Genomic DNA, 6,926 nt, shown 5'->3' with positions numbered 1-6,926 from the left:
ATCTCTCTGATATATTTTGCCAATATTCTATATACCATAACAACATATGAATAGCGTAGACATATAAAAATAATGATAACCTGTATATCAAATGCTCGTACATTTTACATAACCATTCTAGTTTTTAATCCAAAAAATGTTTGAGTTCCCAGTCTAGATTCGTGCCCCTGGGTGCCAACGTCCCAAGGGCATAAATCCAGAACATTTCTCTCTGATTGAGGAGAGATTCTCTGTCTCCTCCACGTACATGAGGTCTTATGTGTTCAAGCGCGCTAAAAGAGAAATTCTGTAGGGAACCTGATTGGCATTTTGCAAAGTGACGTGCAACAGGGTATCTCACATCCATATTTCTGATAGCTCTAACATGTTCAACAATCCTCTCTTTTAGTGGGCGTATTGTCCTGCCTACGTATGCACTACCACATGTACATCTAAGGAGATATATCACGAATTTTGTATTGCATGTCATCATGGAATTGAGAGTATGAGTTCTCTTTGTGTTCACATTTCGTATGTGTTTAATGGGGGAAGCATGTCGGCACATTCTACAGTCTCCACATCTGAAAAAACCTTTGGTTTTTAATTTACAGTTCTTTTTCATGGGATCAAACAAACTAGGCGACACTTTATTGGCTATTGTTTTCGCCTTCTTAAATACCATCTTTGGCTGGTCTTGTATATATGTCTCTAGATCTTTGTCTAGTTTCAGTATGTCCCAATGTTTTTTCAGAATGGCTCTGATCTGGTTCGCCTGTCTAGAGTATGTGGTAATAAACAACGGTGATCTATCTGTAGATCTTAATTGATTTTGTTTATTTGGTTTTTGTGTTAGAAGTGTCGATCTGTCTATTTTTAGTGCATGATCTAAGGCACTATTGATGTCTACATCCCTATACCCCCTACATCTGAACCTTTCTGATAGTTCTTGCGCTTCGCTCAGAAATGACTCATCTGTCGAACATAGGGCCTCATGCAGTAAGCGTCGATTATGTGAAATCGGCAATCTTACCGATTAGTCATGTTATTGGCGTTTTTTCCTCTCCGTATGCAGTAAGTGCCGAATACATTCAAAATCAACCCGAAAACAAATCCGCCCACTCTCACGATGATTAGCCGATCACACACAGGTGTATCGGCGTGCGTGGCGGGGTGCTGTTAGGTTGCCCAATCACAAATCTTGCTGAATCAGGCGAAACAAGCATGTTTTGGATTGCGCGCCATATTTAAAGGCAACGTGTACTGCTATTCATTCTCTGTGTTGTTGGGAGTGAGAGAGAGAGAGAGACGCACAGAGCTGGCTGTTTGAACATTTGCATATTGACTGAGAGACTTGTTGTGTATTGGGTGAGCTTTGTCCATTGTTGTTTTGTTTACATATTTGTCTTGTTTTATATGTGGAAGTGTTTCGTGTGATTGGCTGTACATTTATTGTCTGTTTTTTGTGAGTGCTGGAAGTATGCCCGCAAAGCGTGGGAAGAGTGATGCTGGTGGGAGTGGGAGTGCTACTCGTGGGAGTACGCGTCGGAGTGAACGTACTGTTCAGGGGAGTGATGTTGCTGAGAGTGAGAGTGGTGTTGCAGGGAGTGGGAGTGCTGGTGCTGCGAGTGGTGTTGCTGGGAGTGGGAGTGCTGTTGCTGGGAGTGGGAGTGCTGTTGCTGGGAGTGGGAGTGCTGGTGCTGGGAGTGGGAGTGCTGTTGCTGGGAGTGGGAGTGCTGGTGCTGGGAGTGCTGGTGCTAGGAGTGTGAGTGCTGGTGCTAGGAGTGGGAGTGCTGGTGCTGGGAGTGCTGCTGGTGGCGCAGTTGCTGATGGGGTGGATGGTGGTGGCGTGCTTGCTGGTGGGCAGCTTTTGGAGGCTCTTCCATTGGAAGAAGGAGAGTCCAGTCAGCACCAGCCAAGCTCTGACCCTAAACCTGCTCGGAAGAAACGTGTGGAGAAGCCACGTAATCCTCGCTTCAATGACCAGGAAAATACAGCTCTTGTCACTGGCATTCTGGAGCACTATGACAGTATATATGGACATTTACTAGGTAAGTGTACATTTACATTTATTATTCAAATACATGTGATCCTAGGTCATCTGAGTTTTGTTCATATGCAAATATGGCTTCACAATATCTTTCTATGTTAATTAGTCTGGAAACACAGCTTTTTATCATGCCTTACAAGGACAACTAAACACAGGCGGTCAATTTGCCATAACTGCATACAATATGAATGCAACCTTGCTTACATGTATAGGTTTAGTAGTGAATGCTCATGTGCTTCACATATTACACATAAAACAGCATGTTTGCTATCTCTTGGAACAGCTAGCAGTGTAGGAAACTGGTGCTTATATTATTATTCATTTACCTCATATATTTTATATGTTTTTCAAGGGCGGACAAGTTCAGCAAGCAGAAAAGAAATGTGGGACACAATAGTCATTGGTGTCAATGCGTGTGGGAATCATGTGAGGGACAAGCGGAATTGTCACAAGAGATTTGATGATATTAGGTCCAAATTGAAAAAGAAAATACAACACCAACGCGTGCATGCTACTGGCACTGGAGGTGGGCCCACACCACAACGTCTCATATTAAGTCCATTGGAGGAGCTGCTTCGGGCAAAATTACTTCCCGTCGTCGTGGAAGGCTTACCTGGTGACCGTGATATAGGAATTTACCCCTCACAATTTCCACAAGGTGAGAAATATTACTGTACTAGGCGTGTCGTTGCTTACAGTTATTTTGCATAGTTACACTGCTTTTTATACTGTCTTCACAATATAAGCATACCTGCATCTATATATGTATATGTCTGATTCTGTATATATATATATCTCAAAATAGACATATATGTTGTAGTCCTACTAAAAGCAGTAACTAATATAGCACGTGCCATTGCGTGCTCATTTACATGTGAATTCCCAAAATGCATTGCTGCAGTGGAAGCAATTGATGGTGGGCGAAGATGGGGAACAACAGGGTAGTACACATGTGTAACACATGTTAATGAGAAATTATTACTAGCTACAGGTACAGAACAGAAATATGTAGAATATTATTGTGTATTTTATTTATTTTACTCCGACAAACATGACATTACTGCCTATTTTAAGCATGCATCAAATATATTGCATGCAACGGCCTACAAACATCACTTGCACTAACACATCTATAGTTGTTAATGAAAAGGTCCATTTTTGATTTAAGTCATATACAGACAGCATAATGAGGCACACGTATCATATTTTATGTCATTGTTTTCATAACTTAAAAACTGCACACGACTATTTAGCTCATCTACCATTGTGTTAAAGCAGCTGCAATTAATATCTCATCACAGCATACACTTCAACAGAGGGGGTGGGGTTCAGCACACACACTAATTACAGCCTCATTTTAGGGGCAACTTAGTTCACACCATTTTCACCTGTTTCAAGTAATTGAAAGGTGTGGCTGATTAGGCTTTTTGGGGAAGGGAAAACCGTTCTTACAACCTCACTAGCACAACTGAAGTTAATCACACTCATTTGAAAGCTTCACTTTAGCTACTAAATGCCCCAACAACTCATTACTTATCAAACCGTACGTCACACATTAGTTCACTCATATCTATAGTTCAACTACTATCAACGACACATTATCACACACTGCATGTGTTGTCTTGTTTAGTCACAGCCACATTCATGTGTGCCACATCTTATATTAATGTACCACACATATCCTCTACCAAAAACAACACTTTTTGCAATATGACCACCTTCATGATAACCATTGTGAATGGTCATCTCATGATAGTTATGTACATTATGATACTGATATCACTACACAACATATGATTTTTATGTAAAAATTTAATGTATTTTTCCTCACGCATTACTGCAGAACCATAGTATGTTGTATGTTAGGGAACTCAAAACTTCTAAGTACACAGGCATGTACATTGTTATTACAACTATTTATGTTCACTTTCACACACACATTTTGGGTTAAGGAAATGATGCTGTTAGATACTCATAAATACAGAACATACAATAACTGTTTGTTCAATATTTACACATGTAAATGTAAAACTTATGTTATTGTTATATATAGTTGCCCCTGAAGGACATGTGTCACCTGAGACTGAACAAGTGTCTTCACCTGGGTCAGCCAGCTCAACACACCTAGAAGGTGAGTGTATCAGTTGGTGGCCATATAATATGTGCTCTTCTATATGTTATGTTGTCATGTTCATTATTTGTTTTGCACATCTTCTTTAAATAGGATTACTTAGTGTCAGTGAAAATGAAGTGTAAGGCAACTTGTATTGTGTTAGTGATGTTAACTATCATGTAGGAGTTTTGAGTTTACAGCAAGTTTTCATTCACTCATATTTCATACTGAGTCCAAACATTATTCTTAAGTCAAGGTAGTTTTTAATGTGAGGTTATAAAACGTATGGAAACATGTTAGTTGTTACTTATGACACAGTACAATTACATAGTAACACAGCAGAGATTAACATGACATTTAATAATTTGTACATTTATTTGTAGAACATGATGAAGAGGATTATGATGATGATGATGATGACGCCACCGCCATACACACACAAATAGAAGCAAGTGACCATGAAGACGTTCCAATTGAAACTGTTTTACCGGCAAATCGTCCAGCAAATACGACATACGATGCAATTGTAGCTTCTGAGGGAAAAATTGTGGAAGCAGAAAATCGTCGCCATTCTGACTTCATGACAGTGCTGGAAAGGATGATTGCACTGCAGGAAGAAACAGTTTCACAATTGGCACATCTCCACAGAGTCTTCATTGAAGTGCCGAAACAGTTGCAAAAAATCAACACCTCATTCGAAGCATTAGTTGTTCAGCAAACACAAGCTAATTACTGGAGAATGACTAATGTACCACAATTCAACACCTCCCAGCCAGGATCTGTTCATGCAGGTCAGTTTTCACCACATTCATCTGATATTCATTCACCAGGCCCAAATGTTACCGGTCAAGTAGCAGACATTGCTGTGCAGGTTCCTGATGACATCCTACCGCTGCCATCTGTACAAATTCAGCAGCAGACACCTACAAAGGAGCCCACAAAAACAAAACACAAGCAGTTACTACTGACCAGTTTTTGGTCAAAAACAACAAAAGACACACATGAAACAGACCAACCATCACTTGTGCAGTGTCTACCAACTTGCTCACAGTCACTACCCAAAAGCCCTGTAGGTGAGTCACTGGCCAAAAGCCCTGTAGGTGAATCGCTGCCCAAAAGCCCTGTAGGTGAATCAGTGCCCAAAAGCCCTGTAGGTGAATCACTGCCCAAAAGCCCTGTAGGTGAATCACTGCCCAAAAGCCCTGTAGGTGAATCACTGCCCAAAAGCCCTGTAGGTGAATCACTGCCCAAAAGCCCTGTAGGTGAATCACTGCCCAAAAGCCCTGTAGGTGAATCACTGCCCAAAAGCCCTGTAGGTGAATCACTGCCCAAAAGCCCTGTAGGTGAATCACTGCCCAAAAAGCCCTGTAGGTGAGTCACTGGCCACAAGCCCCGTAGGTGAACAGTCACTGCCCAAAAGCCCTGTAGGTGAGTCACTGGCCACAAGCCCTGCCCGTGAAGTGCCAGAGGCCAGTCAAAGTGGCTCTGTTGTGCCTAAAGTTGGTGGCAAAAGAAAAAGGAAAATTCAAGAGACAACAAGCAGGCCTGTTACTCGCTCGCAAAAGGAACAAAAAAAATAAATGTTATAATTCAGAAAATATGTCTTTGGCCTTGTTTTGTTGACTTCAGATTATCTAATTACTATTGTATGTATGCTGAAGACTGTGTTGTTTCCAAACTTTCAAGTATGTTCTTGTACACGTGAAGTTTTGGAAATGTGAACACTCCTAATTAATGAATAGTGTTATAAATATTTATGTTTTAATCGTCTGTTCAGTAATGGTCCACCAGGAGCCAGTTGCTAAGTTTAGAGAAGCTGCCATTGACTTAGCAGCAAAACATTGCATTTGGGTGTGTTAATTGATGTAATCATTGCATGTGCATATTATTTTCATGCAATTATAAAAGCACCTATTTAACTGCAAACATCTTTCTTGTACGTGTACAGCAGGATTTTGTGTTAAATATTACTTACCTTTGCTGGCCATTGTAATGTTGTCCTTTAATCATTTATGTGTTCTTGTTTCAAGAACATCTCTGAATTGATACTAATATATATGTAGTATGTATTGATATATGCACACACACACACACAGACACACACTGTGTGTCTGTGTGTGTGTGTGTATATATATAGTGCTATCTAAACTGGTATAGATGTATTTACAAAAAACATACACTTCATGCTTCCTTGTGAAAACACAGTATTTTTATAATACAGGCCTAATGTTTGACAACTATACTAAGTGTGAGCCTCTAACATTATTGGGCGCAAACAAATGTTTATTACTTAATTCACTCATGTTTATCACCATTTAAATAGGTTTCATACAAGGCCTACTTACTGCCATCAATATGTTGTGTGTACTCCAGCAATATTTAAAAAAAAAAAAAAAATATTACTTTTTATATATATATATAATATATATATATATAAAAAAAAAAAAATAATATTTTTTTATATATAATATATATATATATATACATATACACATACACATACACATACACATACACATACACATACACATACACACAATATACATATAGTACAATATACACTTTATATATATATATATATTTATGAGATAGATATATTTATATATATATATAGATACACACGTATTTAAACTCATGCAGACAGGGACTTAACCAGACTTTCAAATACACACAGAAATGTATGTGGGAAAAAAACATTTCATTTTGCAGGTGTGTGTATTTACTGATATGGCTGTCTAAGCACTATTTTCACACACTGCTCTTTGTTATTTTGCAAGAAAACTCAAT

Source organism: Ascaphus truei, chromosome 3 (assembly GCF_040206685.1).
Source record: "Ascaphus truei isolate aAscTru1 chromosome 3, aAscTru1.hap1, whole genome shotgun sequence".
Lineage (NCBI taxonomy): Eukaryota > Metazoa > Chordata > Amphibia > Anura > Ascaphidae > Ascaphus > Ascaphus truei.
Note: the sequence above shows the minus strand (reverse complement) of the source record.